We start from the raw sequence: 24,094 nt of genomic DNA on the forward strand, positions 1-24,094 counted from the left end.
TGGATGGTAAAAGGAGTGCGCAATAAAACACGAATTGATCACTGTCTGGAAGCTACTTTGTGTGATTTGAGGTTTGGCGGATCACAAGAGGAGTGAGATTGGGCTGACACTTACACTGCGCCAGAATACACACACACCATTGTTGTGCAGTTGATACAATGGCATTTTCTAGGCAGATAATTAGTTTTTTTTTAACATTGTGGCAAAGCCGAGGAATTGCTTGTCTAGTATACGGAACCTAGATGGAATTTGGTAGCAGGGACACAGGACCTCTATTAACTGTCTAAAATCCACTGCAATAATGGTGGATATTGGATGCAGATCTACAGTGTCCTCATACATGTTGACTCAATACGCCACACAGCGGGAGGAACGAGAAGGCCACTGCAGCAGCACATACTCCTGGCATCCTGAACAAGGCAACCAGAAGCACTGTAGCTGTCTGGCGCCCCCGTTGTTTAGCAATCAATGGGACCTTTTATGATAAATTGCAGCTTCTTCTGGTAGATAATGGAGCGTTGTTGTGTGAAAGAATCACCCGGCGACAACAAGCTCCGGCCACAGAATACCGGAGCATAAGGTTAGAACATAGGGATAGCTTAGCGTTTGGAGGTGATGCCAGGCATAACAATGGACTCCATTATCTACCGGAAGAAGCTGCAATTTACGAAGCTGCAATTTATCATAAAAGAGCTTAAACATCTATTTATATATATATATATATATATATATATATATATATTATTTTTTACTTTTTACATTTTTAGCTTTCTAATTTTTCTTTTTACCTTTTTCTTGTTTAACCCTTTCCTCTTTCTTATTTCAGCATTGTTTAATCTAGCGCTTTGTTTCCTATTTATATAATACTATTTCTATACAGAGCTGCTTAAACCCCTATATACAGACACGGCAAACGTTTCCTTTTACCAATCAGTGGGACCAGATGACGCAGTGTCCCGGTTGCCTAGCAACAACCGGGATCCAACGCGGAGACAAGTCGAGGCGGCGGCTTTTAACACAAGTCTCCTGCCTTGATGACCATAGGCATGGGCAGATCTGATTCCCTATGTTTTATGGGGGTGGCACTTGATGTACCGGCTGTTGGGATCCCGGCGCTCAGCATATCGGCACCAGAATCCTGACCACCGGTATACCGACAACTATTCTCCCTCTTGGGGTGTCCACGACAACCCTGGAGGGAGAATAAATAGAGTGGCACGCGTATGACCACAGCATGGGGTAATTGGGGGAAGTGACCCCGCAAGGGGCTCTTTTGCACTCGCCCCACTGTCGGCATTCCACCGGTCGGAATCCTAGCGCTGGTATGCTGTGCGCCAGGATCCCAAGCACCAGCGAATCCTACCACATCCGTTTTATATATAGTATATGTGATTACAAAATAAAAATCTGTAATGCAGTATTATCATTAACATGCTTAGCATCATCTCTAATAAAATAAATATCAATATTCAATTGCACATAATATCATTTTACCAGGTTTATAAGAAAGAGGCTAGACTACTGTCTATGTGCATTTTATTACAGTATGAGTTAGAACTCTGGCAGAAAATATGTAATCCTATTGAGACTCTTAAAATTCCAGGTTTTACTATGTCTTCTATGTGATTCTGTTCTAGTATTTCATCTCTCCAGCACTGTATTTAATCGTAGATGTACAACCCACCGATCAACAATCGCATGCATGGCTGGACTGGCCATATGGCACTTCTGACCACCTGAAGGCCTGGCCAAGCAGCTCCACCTCACTGCGCTCTAGGCTACAAGCTGACACAGGACATTCCACAAGGCCACATCCCCTGTGACTGGTGGCATGGCCCTGTGACATGTGGCTATGCCTTTTTTTCCATGTGTGCGCACAAAGAATGCTGGAGCCATTTCCATGTAAGCAGCAGCGATAGCATCTCCAACCACATCTGAATCAGGCCCTATGCATGCTGTAATGAAATAGGAAGAAAAGGCCAGTACTCACTGGCCGATGTGGAAGAGATGTGTGCTGAGCGAACCGCTCAGCACACATCTCTCCCGCCGCTCAGCACAGCGCGATGTGTGCTGAGCGTGCAGGGGGAGCCGGGGGGGGCCACTCATTTCACCCAGCGGGTGAAATGAGCGACCTGCTAGATTGAGCGTGCATGCAGGCCAATCTAGCACCAGCGATAGCGATGCGCGGGGCTGCGCATCGCTATCGCTGTGGGGGGTATACACGGAGCAATCATTCTTAAAATCTAAGCAATCTAGTCAGATTGCTTAGATTTTAAGCAGCGATCGCTCCGTGAGTACCCCGCTTAAGTTGTTTTACCATAATGATAGTAATCACTTCCTCATTCTCAGTCACCAATCTGCTTTGTTTTTGCTACTAAGAAGCTTTATCACAGGAATGTTCCGTTTTCAACTTTGATTATTTGCTCAGTGTTGACAACATAATTCAATACCAGAACAAAGCAGCAAGGTAATTCTAATTCTCTAACCTAGCACACATAATCTAAGAAGAACAATGCTGGTTTTGTAATTCAAGAAGCAGATTAGAATCTTGTCAGAAAATACCAGTCTGGAAGACAGCACTGGCATGTATATCTCGGAAAGCTCACGTCAATAACATTGAGACCTGCATAAAATGTACAAGAAATGTGGGAACTGGTATTTTATGTCATTCAAAAAATGATGCTGTCTAATTATCAAGCAGTGATACACACTTTTTCTGACCTTTATGGAACCTATGTAACAAAAGGAATATATTGGAGAAATTAAATGTAGTTATGATCCCGGCAGTCGGGATCCTGGCAGTCAGCATACCGACGCCGGAATCCCGGGCACCAGAATGCCGGCAGGGGGCCCAGGACTATTCCCATTTGAGGGGGGCCACGACACCCCTAGAGTGGGATTAGAACCTGTGGCCAGCACAGCGAGCCACCAAGCCCGCAGCACGGCAAGCGCAGTGAACCCGCAAGGGGCTTCATTGCGCTCATCCCCCCGGTCAGCATTCTCATTTCCTCCAACATGACACATTCCATTAGGTACAAAATGCTCTGTTCCTGGACTTCCTTTCTAGTGGCAGTTACAGAGGTGGGGCTGCAGCACAGTCCAAAATTCAAATAGGGGAGCCACACCAACTGCCAATACGTCCCGACAGGCAATGTTTGGCAGTTTGTGGTGGCAGTTGGTGTGGCTCCCCTATCTGAATTTTGGACTATGCTGCAGCCCCACCCCTGGAGCCGCCACTTGAAAGGAAGTCCAGGAACAGAGCATTTTGTACCTAATGGAATGGGTCATGTTGGAAGGTATGCATTCTGGCAGCCGGGATGCCAGCGTCGATATGCTGACCGCCGGTCACCCATTCCCAACCCGGAGAAATCACTAATTTATCCACTGGTCTCTATTATCGCAGCTTCCTGCATCCACCCAGCCTGCTATGGCATCATCATGGTATGTTCAATTTATCAGTATGTGCCTGACGCACAAACTCAAACATCTGAGAATGGAGTGTCGCGCAGCACGTAGCAGTTGATTGATTGTCATGGGCAACTTCCCCAGACTTTTCGCTGCTTCATGAATAGACCCCATACGGACTTCAAGCCTCATCACAGAAGACAGCGGCCAGAGGGCTGCGGAAAGTCCCAAAGATGCACAATGCAAATTGTGAGTACTCCCCTACAGTAATGTGTAGATGGGAGGTACAGTATCCCGTGATTTGATCCGTGGAGCAGCAGCACCAAGAAAGATTTCTGAGCACAGGCAGTTAACCAAAATTACATTTGAATATAATTGTGTTAATAAAATATGATATAATTAATCAATGTATTCACTTTGTTATGGTTTATTTAATTATATTACTAAGATTAGCTAGACTGCATTAGCAAATTATACCAGTTTTCTACCTCTAATCTTGGTTGTTGTTTTTTCAGAACAACTAGATATATGTGTCACACGCCATAGGCGGCGTTCACCGCGCTTACCCCTGCGTGCCTGCTGGTCTGTGTTGCAGCCTCCACCTTCATTGGTCCACGGGCTCCGGCGCCTGGCTGGCGCGGCTCCCGGCGGTTCTCCGGGGCAGGGGCGCCGCCATGACACCCGGCATCACGTGGGCGGGGAGCAGGTGACGTCATCAGACTGTTCCGCCAATCCAGCGGAGGCGGGAGATTCAAAGGCAGACGACGGGCAGCGCCTTGGCGCCTGAGTATCGTCTTTTCCCCTGAAGTGAATGCCAGTGCTTCTGTCCTCGGCGGATCTCTCTGCAGCATACCCCAGTGTCTCCGGCATTTCCAGGTGTCAGTTGTTGCACAGCTTCCAGCGTTCCCAGCCGCTGCTGGGTTCCACTGCGCTCTAGTCACCAGTGCTTCTTGAAATCAGCGTGGGCTGCAGGTTAAACCTCGCTCTCAAGTAATACAAGTCCTCAGTGTCTTTAACCCTCGCTCTCAAGTTATACAAGTCCTCAGTGTCTTTAACCCTCGCTCTCAAGTTCTTCAAATCATCAGTGTCTTTAACCACTGCTCTCAAGTTCTTCAAATCATCAGTGTCTTTAACCACCGCTCTCAAGTTCTTCAAATCATCAGTGTCTTTAACCACCGCTCTCAAGTTCTTCAAATCATCAGTGTCTTTAACCACCGCTCTCAAGTTCTTCAAATCATCAGTGTCTTTAACCACCGCTCTCAAGTTCTTCAAATCATCAGTGTCTTTAACCACCGCTCTCAAGTTCTTCAAATCATCAGTGTCTTTCACCACCGCTCTCAAGTTCTTCAAATCATCAGTGTTTTTAACCACCGCTCTCAAGTTCTTCAAATCATCAGTGTCTTTAACCACCGCTCTCAAATTCTTCAAATCATCAGTGTCTTTAACCACCACTCTCAAGTTCTTCAAATTATCAGAGTCTTAACCACCGCTCTCAAGTTCTTCAAATCATCAGTGTCTTTTAACCACCGCTCTCAAGTTCTTCAGTCACCAGTATCTTTTACCGTCACTCACAAGTACTTCCTGGACATTTCTCCATACACTCCTTCTCTGATATGTGACATTGTGTTGCTCTCTTCCTGCAATAAAGTCCTTTAATATTTTCACCAAGCTTTTCTGTCAGAGACCTGTATGAGGAAGACCTATATCAAGCCATCCCTGTTCCGACCCAACTGTGGTTCCTCTCCCCTACCATTGGGAGAACTCCCGAGTTCACAACACCCCCAGCCTAGGTCGGTGACAGTATACTCAGGCCTCATGGACCCGGGGGATCGGAGCCCAGAGGCAAGTACCATCCAGGACTTGATTCCTCGAGTACAAAGTCAGGAAGCAACACAGGGCCAGGTGATACATTATCTCCAGGAATTATCTGGTCGGCTGGATCAAATTCAAACTTCTCTGGCCTCAGTAGTACCGGCCCCAGCTCCAGTACCCGCGCCAGTGGTTGTCTCTAGTAAAATGCCATCCTCCTCTGGAACCAGGTCACGCCTTCAGCTCCCTACTCCTTCTCGCTACAATGGGAATCCAAAGAATTGCCATGGTTTTCTCAATCAGTGTGAGGTACATTTTGAACTGCTTTCACATAACTTCCCTACTGATCGGTCCAAGGTGGCATACATTATTTCTTTGCTCGAGGGTTCAGCGTTGGATTGGGTGTCTCCGTTATGGGAGCGATCTGATCCATTGGTTTCTAGTTACACCAATTTCATTACGTCATTCCGGAGGATCTTTGATGAGCCCGGCAGGACGACCGCTGCCTCTGCAGACTTGCTTCGTGTCCGACAAGGCTCTCGTTCAGTGGTACAGTATGTGATTCATTTTCAGACCATAGCCTCAGAACTGTGCTGGAATAATGATGCCCTTCGGGCTGCCTTTTGGAATGGGCTCTCCGATCGTCTAAAGGACGAGTTGGTCACTAGAGATTTGCCGGATTCTTTAGAACAGTTGATCTCGCTCTGTGTAAAGGTAGATCTTCGCATGCAGGAACGAGGTGGCGAACGTGGTCGGTCAGAACGATCAAGGGTCCGATCTCTTCCGTCTAAGCAAATGATTATTCCAAGTCCTGATGAACCCATGCGGGTTGGTCGATCCCGGCTGTCCCCAGAAGAGCGTCAGTGTCGTCGTGAGGGTAGACTCTGCCTCTACTGTGGAGCCGCGGATCACTTTCTCAAGTTTTGCAAGTCTCGCCCGGGAAACGGGCAGTCCTAGCTTGTTCCAGAGGAGTCGAGCTAGGAGTTTCTTCTAAACCTTCTCCGCAAGTGGACTGTTTACTCTCCGTGTCTCTGTTCTCCGAGTCAATAGCCAAACCCGTTAAGGCTCTGCTGGACTCAGGGGCTGCAGGGAATTTTATTTCCCTTTCCTGTGCCCAGGATCTGGGTTGTCAGCTACGGTCGGTCGAATGACCTATTACGTTGACTGCTATCAATGGTACCCAAATTTCTAACGGTCTGATTTCAAGTTGTACAGTACCAATCAAACTGCAAGTGGGAGCTCTGCATCAAGAACACCTAGAGTTCCTAGTGATTCGGGAGATGCCCCACGATCTGGTTCTTGGCCTTCCTTGGCTTAAACTTCACAACCCTCACGTCGACTGGAGTTCGACACAAATAACATCTTGGAGTTCTTTTTGTCATTCAAATTGTCTAACCCCAGTCTATCTGCTCCGTGTATCTTCCAAGTCCGATGAAGGGCTCATTCCGGAGGCCTATCGGGAGTTTTCTGATGTGTTCTCGGAGCAAGCGGCCGATCAGCTACCACCGCATAGACCCTGGGACTGCCCCATTGAGCTCATTCCGGGGAAAAAGCCACCTCGGGGTCGCACTTATCCCTTATCATTGCCCGAGACCCAAGCTATGTCGGACTATATCAAGTCTAATCTACAGAAAGGATTCATCCGCCCCTCTACTTCTCCGGCGGGGGCGGGTTTCTTTTTTGTGAAGAAGAAGGACGGAGGGCTGAGACCATGTATTGACTATCGTGGTCTAAATGATGTCACCATTAAGAACAAGTATCCTTTGCCGCTCATTACGGAGCTTTTTGATAGAGTTCGCGGAGCCCGAGTTTTCACCAAGCTTGATTTAAGGGAAGCTTATAATTTGATACGTATCCGACAGGGGGACGAAAGAAAGACGGCCTTCAATACCGTGGACGGGCATTACGAGTATCTGGTAATGCCATTTGGCCTCAGCAACGCCCCTGCCGTCTTCCAGGGATTCATTAATGAAGTCTTTCGGGATATGCTATACCTAAGTGTAGTGGTATATTTGGATGACATTCTGATATTTTCTAAAAATCTCACAGAGCACAGAATACAGGTCAAAGAGGTACTTCTTCGATCGCGAGAGAATCATCTTTATGGCAAGATTTCCAAATGTACTTTTGAGGTTCCTTCTATTCCATTTCTTGGTTACATCATTTCGGGCACGGAGCTTTGTATGGATCCAGAGAAACTCACTGCCATCCGGGACTGGACTCAGCCGCTTTCCTTGAAAGCGGTACAATGATTTCTGGGCTTTGCAAATTACTACCAGAAATTCATAAAGGGATTCTCTACCATCGTGGCACCCATTACTGCCCTAACCAAGAAGGGTTCTGACCCAAGTCATTGGTTCTCCGAAGCTGTAGCAGCTCAGTTAAAGGCAGCCTTTGTGTCCGCTCCAGTACTTCAACAACCAAATTTTTCAAAACCATTCTTTTTGGAGGTTGATGCTTCCACAGCAGGCATAGGTGCCGTGCTTTCGCAGTATGCTCCAGATGGGAAGTTACATCCATGTGGTTTCCATTCTCGCAAACTCTCTCCTGCGGAACAGAATTACACCATTGGAGACAAAGAGCTTTTGGCAATAAAATCTGCCTTGGAGGAATGGAGATATCTTTTGGAAGGTGTAAACACCTAATTACAATTTTCACTGATCATAAGAATTTGCTGTACCTCAAGACGGCCCAGTGCTTGAATCCCCGTCAAGCTAGATGGGCGCTCTTCTTTACCCGGTTTTCGTTTGTTATTAAGTACCGGGCTGGGACTTTTAACACCAAGGCTGATGCTTTATCCCGTTCCTTAACAGCTTCAGATGAGGAGAATTCCGTTGAGAAGGCTTTGATTCTCAGTCCAGTTTCTATGTCAGCGGCTCCCACCGCTTTGGGTCTTCCTCCTGGGAGAATGTCTGTGCCAGCTAAATTTCGACCAAGGTTGTTGCAGTGAGCTCATGATTCCAAGTTTTCCGGTCATCCTGGAGTTCAAAAGATGTGGGAGTTTCTACGAAGGTCTTACTGGTGGGACACTATGAAGAAGGATATTCAAGATTATGTCAACTCATGTCCTCAGTGTGCTCAGCACAAAATTCCTCGTTTGCCTCCTGCAGGGTTATTGCATCCACTGTCCATTCCTCAGAGGCCTTGGACCCATATCTCTATGGACTTTGTCACCGAATTGCCCCTCTCCAAGGGTCACAATACTGTCTGGGTAATTATCAACCGTTTCTCTAAGATGGCACATTTTGTACCTTTGACTGGGTTACCATCAGCTCCCAAGTTGGCTTTGTTATTTATCCGAGAACATTTCCGCCTGCACGGCTTACCTCAGGAAATTGTCTCTGACCGGGGGGTACAATTCACTGCAAGATTCTGGAGAGCTCTCTGTACGGCCTTACAAATAAAACTCAAGTTTTCATCCGCTTACCATCCACAAAGCAATGGGTAAACTGAACGCGTCAATCAAGATTTAGAGACTTTTCTCCATGTTTATCTTTCTCCTTCGCAAGATAATTGGGTGGAACTGTTGCCATGGACCGAGTTTGCCCATAATCATCTGTACCACTCTTCGACTGGTGAGTCCCCATTTTTCATTAATTATGGGTTCCATCCTCAAGTTCCTGAATTACCCATTTGTCCTCCGGAGGAGGTTCCTGCTGCAGCCTCTACTCTTCGGCACTTCAGCCAAATTTGGAGTCGAGTTCATGCTAGTCTCAAGAGAGTTTTCGGCCGCTATAAGTTCTTTGTGGATAGGAAGCGACGAGCATACAAGGTTGGTGACAGGGTACGGCTTTCCACCCGCAACTTCCGGTTAAGGGTGCCCACTATGAAGTTCGCCCCAAAGTTTATTGGTCCTGTCCCCGTGTTACAAGTCCTGAACCCGGTTGTCTTCAAATTGGGATTGCCTTCCCACCTCCGGATACCAAACTCCTTTCATGTTTCTCTCCTTCGCCCCCTTATTTTAAAACGGTTCCATTCGAAGTCCTCAAGGCCAACCTCTGCAGAGTCTGAAGCTGGAACGGACTTTGAAATCAAAGTTATTCTTGACTCTCGTTATCTTCACAAGAATCCACAGTATTTGGTGGAGTGGAAAGGTTTTGGCCCCGAGGAGAGGAGCTGGGTCAAGGCTACTGAAGTTATGGCTCCCCGACTGGTGCGGATTTTCCATTCCAGACATCCAACAAAACCTGGAAAGTGTCCGGGGGCCACTCCTGGAGGAGGGGATACTGTCACACGCCATAGGTGGCATTCACCACGCTTACCCCTGCGTGCCTGCTGGTCTGTGTTGTGGCCTCCGCCTTCGTTGGTCCACGGGCTCCGGCGCCTGGCTGGCGCGGCTCCCGGCGGTTCTCCGGGGCAGGGGCGCCGCCATGACACCCGGCATCACGTGGGCGGGGAGCAGGTGACGTCATCAGACTGTTCCGCCAATCCAGCGGAGGCGGGAGATTCAAAGGCAGACGCCGGGCAGCACCTTGGCGCCTGAGTATCGTCTTTTCCCCTGAAGTGAATGCCAGTGCTTCTGTCCTCGGCGGATCTCTATGCAGCATACCCCAGTGTCTCCGGCATTTCCAGGTGTCAGTTGTTGCACAGCTTCCAGCGTTCCCAGCCGCTGCTGGGTTCCACTGCGCTCTAGTCACCAGTGCTTCTTGGAGTCAGCGTGGGCTGCAGGTTAAACCTCGCTCTCAAGTTATACAAGTCCTCAGTGTCTTTAACCCTCGCTCTCAAGTTATACAAGTCCTCAGTGTCTTTAACCCTCGCTCTCAAGTTCTTCAAATCATCAGTGTCTTTAACCACTGCTCTCAAGTTCTTCAAATCATCAGTGTCTTTAACCACCGCTCTCAAGTTCTTCAAATCATCAGTGTCTTTAACCACCGCTCTCAAGTTCTTCAAATCATCAGTGTCTTTAACCACCGCTCTTAAGTTCTTCAAATCATCAGTGTCTTTCACCACCACTCTCAAGTTCTTCAAATCATTAGTGTCTTTAACCACCGCTCTCAAGTTCTTCAAATCATCAGTGTCTTTAACCACCGCTCTCAAGTTCTTCAAATTATCAGAGTCTTAACCACTGCTCTCAAGTTCTTCAAATCATCAGTGTCTTTTAACCACCGCTCTCAAGTTCTTCAGTCACCAGTATCTTTTACCGTCACTCACAAGTACTTCCTGGACATTTCTCCATACACTCCTTCTCTGTTATGTGACATTGTGTTGCTCTCTTCCTGCAATAAAGTCCTTTAATATTTTCACCAAGCTTTTCTGTCAGAGTCCTGTATGAGGAAGACCTATATCAAGCCATCGCTGTTCCGACCCAACTGTGGTTCCTCTCCCCTACCATCGGGAGAACCCCCGAGTTCACAACACCCCCAGCCTAGGTCGGTGACAATATGTATCATTTAGAATATAAGTGGGCGAGCTGACAGCTTTTTTACATTCTGTTTGTTACATAGGGGGGAATTCAATTAGCCGCAATAACACGTTAAGTTAACATGCATGAACTTTTCACACCTAGTGCATGATAATTCCGCTTATTGCCAGATAATTCTTTCTTGTGGTACAGGCGATAAGTATAAGTGAAAATGGGGAAATCTGCCTGTGCCAATAAAAAGACAAACTAAAACAGAAAACAGAGGTCTATTATTGGCCATGAAAAATTGTTTGGGCTTCTCTAAATGTGTCAAATGGCTGCTATATGCATTATTCTAAAACATTAAAAACATGATAGAAAGCTTTTTTTTTTTTTTTTACAAAATAAATGCTTTACTTAAATTAGCGTTGCATAAAAAAATGGGTAGTAGTATATATATTTTGGTTATTTAAAGCCACTTTAAGAAAAAAATAGCAAAAAAATAACTCCCTCCTGCAAGCGTAAAAACACCTGTCATAAAGCACACCCCATAGACTTTACCTGTCCAACACCTTGTACCCCAAACTCCTGCATTTTGATTTTTTTTCTCCCCAAAAAATTACATCTCATTACTACATAGTAACATAGTAGCATAGTTGGTGAGGTTGAAAAAAGAACAGTAGTCCTTCGAGTTCAACCTGAAATAAATTATATTCCCTGTTCTATTCTGGTTAAAGGCTATATCCTCGCATATCTTTTTCTGTTAAAAATGTATCTACCCCATTTTTAAACGCATTGTGTCCACCAATACAACCTTCTCTGGCAGTGAATTCCATATTCGTATTGTTCTTACAGTGAAAATTCCCATCCTGCACTGAGTACGAAATTTCCTCTCCTCAAGCCTTAGTGGGTGTCCGTGCGTTTTGCGTAGAGGTCTCTTAAACAAATCCCCTGATAGCTCCATATATTGCCCCTTTATATATATTTGTAGATATTAATCATATCTTCTCTTAGTCGTCTCATTTCTAGTGTAAAAATATCTAACCTAGAAAGCCGCTCATCATAGTCCAGTATCTCCAACCCGCTAATCAATCTGGTAGTTTGCCTCTGAACTTTTTCAAATTCTAGCATGTCTCTTTTATAGTGTGGTGCCCAGAACTGTACACAATACTCAAGATGCGGCCGTACCAACAATTTATACAGTGGCAGTATTACACTCCCATCCCTTGTCTCAATTCCCCTTTTAATGCATGCTAACATCTTATTTGCATTTGTTGCTGCACTTTGACATTGTGTACTGCTGCTAAATCTACTATCAATGAACACCCCCAAATCCTTTCCTAATACAGTTTCCTTTTATATTTTCCAAATTTAATTGGTAATTTGTATGTTTATTCTTAGTCCTAAAGTGCATAACTTTACATTTTTCCACATTAAAACTCATACTCCACTTCGTTGCCCAAACTTCCAGTTTAAATAAAACGCACTGAAGAGACTCCACATCCACATATGACTTAATTACCCTACATATTTTAGTATCATCTGCAAAAATTGACACTGTGCTTTATAGTCCTTCTACTACCTAGATCATTTATAAATATGTTAAACAATAGTGGCCCCAGCACAGAACCCTGCGGTATTTCACTGATTACTTTAGCTCAGGTGGAAAACATCCCATTAACCACCACTCACTGTTCCCTGTTATCAAGCCAATTACTCACCCATGTACAAATAGTGTTTCCTATACCAAGCTCCCTTAATTTGAAAATCAGCCTCCTGTGAGGAACTGTGTCGAAAGCTTTTGCAAAATCCAGATAGACCACATCTACTGCGTTACCCTGATTAAGATGGTTGCTCACTTTCTCATAGAAGCTAATCAAATTACTTTGACATGACCTATTTCTCACAAAACCATGCTGGTTCTTATTAATAGCATGGGAGTTCTCCAAGTACTCCTGTATGCTATCCCTTAGTACACTTTCCAAAAGTTTCCCCACTATTGATGTCAGATTAACCGGTCTATAGTTACCAGGATGGAGTTTAATGCCCTTTTTAAATATTGGGACTACCGCTGCTATATGCCAGTCCTTTGGTACCATGCCTGATGTACAGTAAGTGAATAAGTGAAAATCAGCTACAGTGGCCTTGCTATTTCAGCGTTTAGCTCCATCAGAACCATAGGACGAAGTCCATCTGGACCAGGAGATTTATTAGTCTTAATTTTTTTTAATTGCTCATGGTCTACTTCCTCAGGCAGATAAGTATTAAGCAACTGGTCTTTAACATTACAATTATTAATGTTACTCACTAATCCCACCATCTGATCCTTTCTAGTAAACTGATGAAAAAAATGTGTTCAATATTTCAGCTTTTTCTTTGTCATCATTTATCAAGAATCTCATTTCACTTTTTAATGGTCCAATATTCTCTTTTTTTAGCCTCTTACTATTTATGTACTTAACCACTTGCCTGGCATGGTCGCATCAGATGCAACCATGCCTACAAGTGCTCTATCTGACCTGGTCGCACAGGATGCGACCAGTCAGATAGAGAGTATTAGCAGCGGCAGAGAAGATAAACTTCCCTCCGCTGTTGCTGTCAGAGGGACCGGAAGGTCCCTCTGCCTCCCTGCACTCTCCCCCTGTGTCTGCCGTGCTGCCGATCACTACTGATCGGTCAGCACGGCAGGATTCCCCCCCTCCAGCGGCTGCAGACAATGGCAGCCACTGGAGAAAGTAAATGAACCCTCCCAAGCCACCCCCCCTGCATACCTGCAGGCTGTCCCAGCTTCCAAAATGAAATCTGCGATAGTCGCGATGTTCCCGATGGTCGCGATGTTCCCGAACGATGTTTCGATGTTTGAAAAATATATATATATTTTTAACTAAAATCATTTGGGATAGGGTTAAAGTCATGTTCTTCACTTAATTCACTCATAAAAAAATGACAATTTCGGAGTGGTTTTCTGCTAAATAAATCGTCAGTTAAGTGGTTAAAGAATTTTTTAGGGTTAATTTTGCTCTCCTTAACGATTTTCTTTTCATTTTTTTATTTTAGCTGCTCTGATTTCCTTTTTGCATTTTCTGTTACATTCCTTGTAGTACTGACTCTGCCTTCCCATCTGATTTAAAAGCTTTGAATGCTCACCTCTTTTTGAATGCTCGCCTCTTTATTGGCCAAAGAAAAATGATTAAAAATTTTAAGTGCCTAATTAGTCATTAAGGGGGTGTCCAGTGGTTCTGAACCAAGTCTCAAAATGTTTAACTTAAAATTGGGATTTTCCCCAAGATTTCACCAGCTCAGGAAGTGGTGAAAAGAAATCCCTGTTAAACCCTATGGAGAATGATGTAATGGTTAGCATTACTCTGCCTCATAGCACTGAGGTCATGGGTTCAATTCCCACCACAGCCTTAACTGTGTGGATATATACAAGAAATTGGCACTCCACAATACACACACAATAAATAAGACTCAGGCGGCCGCTCACCGGTTGTGGGCGGGCAGCCCCAACAATGGATCAAAAATATGATAATGGAAAAAATGGGAGCGCTGAATGAGTCTATAGAGTAAATGTATTATTATAATGAATAAAACAGTGTTTCATTAAACACATAGTCAGAAATAAAAATAAAAATGTTCATACATAAAATGACCCATTAATCAATGAATAAAAAATCATATAAATATATGATGGTGAATATGACTGCAATAAAGCACCTGAAAAGACGTACATGGAAAAAGTCTTATTGAACCTTATTGAAAGGGTGCAATGATGCTTGATGAGTTTATATATTTTCCCTGTACTTCCATGGGGGTTACTCTGGTTTCCTCATACACTACAAAAAACAAATATACTGATAGGTTAATTGACTACCAGCAAAAAAATTAACCGTGTGTGTGTGTATATGGGCATACTAAATGGGTCAAATGGTTCTTATCTGCCATCAAATTCTATGTTTCTATGTTTAGAATTCTCGCAGGTAAATTTTTGCAAATAATTGAATATGTTTGTTTTCGTAAGTATCAATAAGAGCTGTTTTTCACTCAAAAATGTCTGTATGTGTTTCCAACACAATATAGAAATAGAAATATATAATTATCTATATTATTATCATGTAAGTGAGGAGAGCTGGTACATGGTAAGGGGAGGGACTGAGACAGGAATAGAGGTGAGATGTACAGACAGGCCAGATATACATATTATCTTCATGTACCAGCCAGCACTATTGTGGTCTTTTGCGATATGAATGTCAGCTTTGGATATCCCCCATACCCACACACAGGCTTTCCACACTTCCTTGAAATGCTATCCTATTTCTGCATTGTCTTCTACATACACTCTTTAAACTGTATTTAGTGTCTGTTTTTTATTTATTCACGTTTAGCATTCACAAGATCCATGCAATGTTCTGATACTACAAAATCTGAAATCACACCCCCTGTTAAAACATACTTCATGAATGTCCCAGGTGAAGCCATTCTAACTCCACCCACCAATTATGTCCATATACAGTAATGGCTTAAATATGGATTAAATACTAGTTTACTTTACACGTGATTTTGTTTAGCAGGTGTGGTACAAAATGTTGACATTCAAAATGTCAACATAGAATGAATGTTGACATGGGCATTATGTAAATGCTCATCACATCAACGAGGACATAAGTGAACATTGAATTTATAGCATATTTGAGCCTTAACCCTCCCCACCCCTCCCCCTAACAGCAGCCGAGGCTGACCCTAAACACAGCCTAACCCATACCCTAATCCAAGCATTTAAATGGGCTGTTGACGTTGTGCCTGTTGACAATCACAATGTCGACATTCTGACAATATTGGGGGGGGGGGGGGGGGCTTGGACTGCACAACCTAATTCCAAACATAATGAGAGGTGCAATCATGTGAGACTTGTAGGTACACAGAAAAAAAGAAAATGCAGATGCACACTGTATAGTACCAAGAGCTGCTAATCGAATAATTATATTTGAAAACTGCAATCTAACATAGAGCAAAATCGAGGTGCAGTGTTAGGGACCCACCAGATGAGGTTACCTGGTTGCGGTTTATGGGCCCATATTTTTGTCCAAACATTATGCTAATCACCTTAATTTTGCTGTATGTTAGATTGCAGAGTTTATCATAATTATTCTGAGTAACAGTGCTTTGTACTATAGAGTATGCATCTGCATTTTGTCTTTTTTTTCAGTGTGGTTTTAAAAGTCTCAGCATGGTAACACCTCTCATAATGTTTGGAATTAGGGTGTGCAGTCCAATCCCCCCCTCTCCCCACCCCACCCCATCTATTATAAATTGTGTACATTGGTACACTTGAAGGCAGAGAATCCTTCACCTTAAATTAGCACCCCCTCCCATCTGCCCTAGGGTGTCTTTAAATTGTATGGATCTCTGGCATTTACACACTGCATATGGGGAAAGGCACTCTGATGGTACTGTAAGTCCTGAATAATTGTATAGAGTTTATCAGTTTCAGGGATGAGCTTGGGCACTGGGCCCACCTGGGTTGGTGTGGCCTGGCTGCTCTGGGCATTGGTTTGTATTAGTCAATTCAGCACTTTTTTAGCACCTTATTATTTTCTACCATTGTAACACTTTTACCATACTAATTATTACCGATGTAACTTTCCTTAACACATAGCTTATGTTTCTTATTAACTCTAACACTTTAGCTTGATATTATGACAATGTGTACATTATGTCCATGTCAACACTGTGAATTAGAGATGAGCGCCTGAAATTTTTCGGGTTTTGTGTTTTGGTTTTGGGTTCGGTTCCGCGGCCGTGTTTTGGGTTCGAACGCGTTTTGGCAAAACCTCACCGAATTTTTTTTGTCGGATTCGGGTGTGTTTTGGATTCGGGTGTTTTTTTCAAAAAACACTAAAAAACAGCTTAAATCATAGAATTTGGGGGTCATTTTGATCCCAAAGTATTATTAACCTCAAAAACCATAATTTACACTCATTTTCAGTCTATTCTGAATACCTCACACCTCACAATATTATTTTTAGTCCTAAAATTTGCACCGAGGTCGCTGTGTGAGTAAGATAAGCGACCCTAGTGGCCGACACAAACACCGGGCCCATCTAGGAGTGGCACTGCAGTGTCACGCAGGATGTCCCTTCCAAAAAACCCTCCCCAAACAGCACATGACGCAAAGAAAAAAAGAGGCGCAATGAGGTAGCTGTGTGAGTAAGATTAGCGACCCTAGTGGCCGACACAAACACCGGGCCCATCTAGGAGTGGCACTGCAGTGTCACGCAGGATGGCCCTTCCAAAAAACCCTCCCCAAACAGCACATGACGCAAAGAAAAAAAGAGGCGCAATGAGGTAGCTGTGTGAGTAAGATTAGCGACCCTAGTGGCCGACACAAACACCGGGCCCATCTAGGAGTGGCACTGCAGTGTCACGCAGGATGTCCCTTCCAAAAAACCCTCCCCAAACAGCACATGACGCAAAGAAAAAAAGAGGCGCAATGAGGTAGCTGTGTGAGTAAGATTAGCGACCCTAGTGGCCGACACAAACACCGGGCCCATCTAGGAGTGGCACTGCAGTGTCACGCAGGATGTCCCTTCCAAAAAACCCTCCCCAAACAGCACATGACGCAAAGAAAAAAAGAGGCGCAATGAGGTAGCTGACTGTGTGAGTAAGATTAGCGACCCTAGTGGCCGACACAAACACCGGGCCCATTTAGGAGTGGCACTGCAGTGTCACGCAGGATGTCCCTTCCAAAAAACCCTCCCCAATCAGCACATGATGCAAAGAAAAAGAAAAGAAAAAAGAGGTGCAAGATGGAATTGTCCTTGGGCCCTCCCACCCACCCTTATGTTGTATAAACAAAACAGGACATGCACACTTTAACCAACCCATCATTTCAGTGACAGGGTCTGCCACACGACTGTGACTGATATGACGGGTTGGTTTGGACCCCCCCCAAAAAAGAAGCAATTAATCTCTCCTTGCACAAACTGGCTCTACAGAGGCAAGATGTCCACCTCATCATCACCCTCCGATATATCACCGTGTACATCCCCCTCCTCACAGATTATCAATTCGTCCCCACTGGAATCCACCATCTCAGCTCCCTGTGTACTTTGTGGAGGCAATTGCTGCTGGTCAATGTCTCCGCGGAGGAATTGATTATAATTCATTTTAATGAACATCATCTTCTCCACATTTTCTGGATGTAACCTCGTACGCCGATTGCTGACAAGGTGAGCGGCGGCACTAAACACTCTTTCGGAGTACACACTTGTGGGAGGGCAACTTAGGTAGAATAAAGCCAGTTTGTGCAAGGGCCTCCAAATTGCCTCTTTTTCCTGCCAGTATAAGTACGGACTGTGTGACGTGCCTACTTGGATGCGGTCACTCATATAATCCTCCACCATTCTATCAATGTTGAGAGAATCATATGCAGTGACAGTAGACGACATGTCCGTAATCGTTGTCAGGTCCTTCAGTCCGGACCAGATGTCAGCATCAGCAGTCGCTCCAGACTGCCCTGCATCACCGCCAGCGGGTGGGCTCGGAATTCTGAGCCTTTTCCTCGCACCCCCAGTTGCGGGAGAATGTGAAGGAGGAGATGTTGACAGGTCGCGTTCCGCTTGACTTGACAATTTTGTCACCAGCAGGTCTTTCAACCCCAGCAGACTTGTGTCTGCCGGAAAGAGAGATCCAAGGTAGGCTTTAAATCTAGGATCGAGCACGGTGGCCAAAATGTAGTGCTCTGATTTCAACAGATTGACCACCCGTGAATCCTTGTTAAGCGAATTAAGGGCTCCATCCACAAGTCCCACATGCCTAGCGGAATCGCTCCGTGTTAGCTCCTCCTTCAATGTCTCCAGCTTCTTCTGCAAAAGCCTGATGAGGGGAATGACCTGACTCAGGCTGGCAGTGTCTGAACTGACTTCACGTGTGGCAAGTTCAAAGGGCATCAGAACCTTGCACAACGTTGAAATCATTCTCCACTGCGCTTGAGACAGGTGCATTCCACCTACTATATCGTGCTCAATTGTATAGGCTTGAATGGCCTTTTGCTGCTCCTCCAACCTCTGAAGCATATAGAGGGTTGAATTCCACCTCGTTACCACTTCTTGCTTCAGATGATGGCAGGGCAGGTTCAGTAGTTTTTGGTGGTGCTCCAGTCTTCTGTACGTGGTGCCTGTACGCCGAAAGTGTCCCACAATTCTTCTGGCCACCGACAGCATCTCTTGCACGCCCCTGTCGTTTTTTAAAAAATTCTGCACCACCAAATTCAAGGTATGTGCAAAACATGGGACGTGCTGGAATTTGCCCATATTTAATGCACACACAATATTGCTGGCGTTGTCCGATGCCACAAATCCACAGGAGAGTCCAATTGGGGTAAGCCATTCCGCGATGATCTTCCTCAGTTGCCGTAAGAGGTTTTCAGCTGTGTGCGTATTCTGGAAAGCGGTGATACAAAGCGTAGCCTGCCTAGGAAAGAGTTGGCGTTTGCGAGATGCTGCTACTGGTGCCGCCGCTGCTGTTCTTGCGGCGGGAGTCCATACATCTACCCAGTGGGCTGTCACAGTCATATAGTCCTGACCCTGCCCTGCTCCACTTGTCCACATGTCCGTGGTTAAGTGGACATTGGGTACAACTGCATTTTTTAGGACACTGGTGAGTCTTTTTCTGACGTCCGTGTACATTCTCGGTATCGCCTGCCTAGAGAAGTGGAACCTAGATGGTATTTGGTAACGGGGGCACACTGCCTCAATAAATTGTCTAGTTCCCTGTGAACTAACGGCGGATACCGGACGCACGTCTAACACCAACATAGTTGTCAAGGCCTCAGTTATCCGCTTTGCAGCAGGATGACTGCTGTGATATTTCATCTTCCTCGCAAAGGACTGTTGAACAGTCAATTGCTTACTGGAAGTAGTACAAGTGGGCTTACGACTTCCCTTCTGGGATGACCATCGACTCCCAGCGGCAACAACAGCAGCGCCAGCAGCAGTAGGCGTTACACGCAAGGATGCATCGGAGGAATCCCAGGCAGGAGAGGACTCGTCAGAATTGCCAGTGACATGGCCTGCAGGACTATTGGCATTCCTGGGGAAGGAGGAAATTGACACTGAGGGAGTTGGTGGGGTGGTTTGCGTGAGCTTGGTTACAAGAGGAAGGGATTTACTGGTCAGTGGACTGCTTCCGCTGTCACCCAAAGTTTTTGAACTTGTCACTGACTTATTATGAATGCGCTGCAGGTGACGTATAAGGGAGGATGTTCCGAGGTGGTTAACGTCCTTACCCCTACTTATTACAGCTTGACAAAGGGAACACACGGCTTGACACCTGTTGTCCGCATTTCTGGTGAAATACCTCCACACCGAAGAGCTGATTTTTTTGGTATTTTCACCTGGCATGTCAACGGCCATATTCCTCCCATGGACAACAGGTGTCTCCCCGGGTGCCTGACTTAAACAAACCACCTCACCATCAGAATCCTCCTGGTCAATTTCCTCCCCAGCGCCAGCAACACCCATATCCTCCTCATCCTGGTGTACTTCAACACTGACATCTTCAATCTGACTATCAGGAACTGGACTGCGGGTGCTCCTTCCAGCACTTGCAGGGGGCGTGCAAATGGTGGAAGGCGCATGCTCTTCACGTCCAGTGTTGGGAAGGTCAGGCATCGCAACCGACACAATTGGACTCTCCTTGTGGATTTGGGATTTCGAAGAATGCACAGTTCTTTGCTGTGCTGCTTTTGCCAGCTTGAGTCTTTTCATTTTTCTAGCGAGAGGCTGAGTGCTTCCATCCTCATGTGAAGCTGAACCACTAGCCATGAACATAGGCCAGGGCCTCAGCCGTTCCTTGCCACTCCGTGTCGTAAATGGCATATTGGCAAGTTTACGCTTCTCCTCCGACAATTTTATTTTAGGTTTTGGAGTCCTTTTTTTTCTGATATTTGGTGTTTTGGATTTGACATGCTCTGTACTATGACATTGGGCATCGGCCTTGGCAGACGACGTTGCTGGCATTTCATCGTCTCGGCCATGACTAGTGGCAGCAGCTTCAGCACGAGGTGGAAGTGGATCTTGATCTTTCCCTAATTTTGGAACCTCAACATTTTTGTTCTCCATATTTTAATAGGCACAACTAAAAGGCACCTCAGGTAAACAATGGAGATGGATACTAGTATACAATTATGGACTGCCTGCCGAGTGCAGACACAGAGGTAGCCACAGCCGTGAACTACCGTACTGTACTGTGTCTGCTGCTAATATAGACTGGTTGATAAAGAGATGTCTATGTAACTATGTATGTATAAAGAAGAAAGAAAAAAAAACCACGGTTAGGTGGTATACAATTATGGACGGACTGCCTGCCGAGTGCCGACACAGAGGTAGCCACAGCCGTGAACTACCGCACTGTACTGTGTCTGCTGCTAATATATAGACTGGTTGATAAAGAGATAGTATACTCGTAACTAGTATGTATGTATAAAGAAAGAAAAAAAAACCACGGTTAGGTGGTATATACAATTATGGACGGGCTGCCGAGTGCCGACACAGAGGTAGCCACAGCCGTGAACTACCGCACTGTACTGTGTCTGCTGCTAATATATAGACTGGTTGATAAAGAGATAGTATACTCGTAACTAGTATGTATGTATAAAGAAAGAAAAAAAAACCACGGTTAGGTGGTATATACAATTATGGACGGGCTGCCGAGTGCCGACACAGAGGTAGCCACAGCCGTGAACTACCGCACTGTACTGTGTCTGCTGCTAATATAGACTGGTTGATAAAGAGATAGTATACTCGTAACTAGTATGTATGTATAAAGAAAGAAAAAAAAACCACGGTTAGGTGGTATATACAATTATGGACGGGCTGCCGAGTGCCGACACAGAGGTAGCCACAGCCATGAACTACCGCACTGTACTGTGTCTGCTGCTAATATAGACTGGTTGATAAAGAGATAGTATACTCGTAACTAGTATGACTATAAAGAAAGAAAGAAAAACCACGGTTAGGTGGTATTTACAATTATGGACGGGCTGCCGAGTGCCGACACAGAGGTAGCCACAGCCGTGAACTACCGCACTGTACTGTGTCTGCTGCTAATATATAGACTGGTTGATAAAGAGATAGTATACTCGTAACTAGTATGTATGTATAAAGAAAGAAAAAAAAACCACGGTTAGGTGGTATATACAATTATGGACGGGCTGCCGAGTGCCGACACAGAGGTAGCCACAGCCGTGAACTACCGCACTGTACTGTGTCTGCTGCTAATATATAGACTGGTTGATAAAGAGATAGTATACTCGTAACTAGTATGTATGTATAAAGAAAGAAAAAAAAACCACGGTTAGGTGGTATATACAATTATGGACGGGCTGCCGAGTGCCGACACAGAGGTAGCCACAGCCGTGAACTACCGCACTGTACTGTGTCTGCTGCTAATATATAGACTGGTTGATAAAGAGATAGTATACTCGTAACTAGTATGTATGTATAAAGAAAGAAAAAAAAACCACGGTTAGGTGGTATATACAATTATGGACGGGCTGCCGAGTGCCGACACAGAGGTAGCCACAGCCGTGAACTACCGCACTGTACTGTGTCTGCTGCTAATATAGACTGGTTGATAAAGAGATAGTATACTCGTAACTAGTATGTATGTATAAAGAAAGAAAAAAAAACCACGGTTAGGTGGTATATACAATTATGGACGGGCTGCCGAGTGCCGACACAGAGGTAGCCACAGCCATGAACTACCGCACTGTACTGTGTCTGCTGCTAATATATAGACTGGTTGATAAAGAGATAGTATACTCGTAACTAGTATGTATGTATAAAGAAAGAAAAAAAAACCACGGTTAGGTGGTATATACAATTATGGACGGGCTGCCGAGTGCCGACACAGAGGTAGCCACAGCCGTGAACTACCGCACTGTACTGTGTCTGCTGCTAATATATAGACTGGTTGATAAAGAGATAGTATACTCGTAACTAGTATGTATGTATAAAGAAAGAAAAAAAACCCACGGTTAGGTGGTATATACAATTATGGACGGGCTGCCGAGTGCCGACACAGAGGTAGCCACAGCCGTGAACTACCGCACTGTACTGTGTCTGCTGCTAATATAGACTGGTTGATAAAGAGATAGTATACTACTAATATTATATATACTGGTGGTCAGGTCACTGGTCACTAGTCACACTGGCAGTGGCACTCCTGCAGCAAAAGTGTGCACTGTTTAATTTTAATATAATATTATGTACTCCTGGCTCCTGCTATAACCTATAACTGGCACTGCAGTGCTCCCCAGTCTCCCCCACAATTATAAGCTGTGTGAGCTGAGCACAGTCAGATATATATATACATTGATGCAGCACACTGGGCTGAGCAGTGCACACAGATATGGTATGTGACTGAGTCACTGTGTGTATCGTTTTTTTCAGGCAGAGAACGGATATATTAAATAAAACAAACAACTGCACTGTCTGGTGGTCACTGTGGTCGTCAGTCACTAAACTCTGCACTCTCTTCTACAGTATCACAGCCTCAGGTCAATCTCTCTCTCTCTCTCTCAACCCTAATCTAAATGGAGAGGACGCCAGCCACGTCCTCTCCCTATCAATCTCAATGCACGTGTGAAAATGGCGGCGACGCGCGGCTCCTTATATAGAATCCGAGTCTCGCGATAGAATCCGAGCCTCGCGAGAATCCGACAGCGTCATGATGACGTTCGGGCGCGCTCGGGTTAACCGAGCAAGGCGGGAAGATCCGAGTCGCTCGGACCCGTGAAAAAAAACATGAAGTTCGGGCGGGTTCGGATTCAGAGAAACCGAACCCGCTCATCTCTACTGTGAATGCCGACATTTTCAATGTGGGCATTTTGGTCTTGTTGCTATTCTGAATGTTGATATAAGGACTGCATACATTCTTTTATCTATATTTATTTACTGTAAGTAACACTATGGGGCCTATTTATCATTAAATACAGCGGTTTTGAAGTGTACCCACATATATTACGTATACCCAGATCTACTATGGAGGGATTGCAGCAGATTTAGGAGCTGCAGTGCGGGATGTTGTTATGTGACCGACTCGGAATCCCGAGCACTGGACAGCCCGACAGTCGGCATGCCAACTAACAGGGACTATTCCCACTTGTGGGTGCCCATGACACGCATAGAGTGGGAATAGAACCAAGGCAAGGGCACCGAGTGCTCCCCCCCTCCTACCCCGGCCATACCGGTCGGAATGGTGACCTCCGAGATCCCAAACGCCGGTCTTCCAATATCAACCCTGCAGTGCTGCCAGATTTGACAAGCTCGGGAATGTGGACATGTGTGGTCAGCAGATGTGGATGCGCTGAATGGTCTGGCTCGCTATATACTATAACTTGTGCCATCATTTCACTTCTTTATGCAGGGTGCCCCTCTACCTGCATGTGACTCTTAAGGGGGGTACTCACGGAGCGATATTCTAAGCAATCTGACTAGATTGCTTAGAATTTAAGCCTGATCGCTCCGTGAGTACCCC

Source organism: Pseudophryne corroboree, chromosome 9, assembly GCF_028390025.1.
Source record: "Pseudophryne corroboree isolate aPseCor3 chromosome 9, aPseCor3.hap2, whole genome shotgun sequence".
NCBI lineage: Eukaryota > Metazoa > Chordata > Amphibia > Anura > Myobatrachidae > Pseudophryne > Pseudophryne corroboree.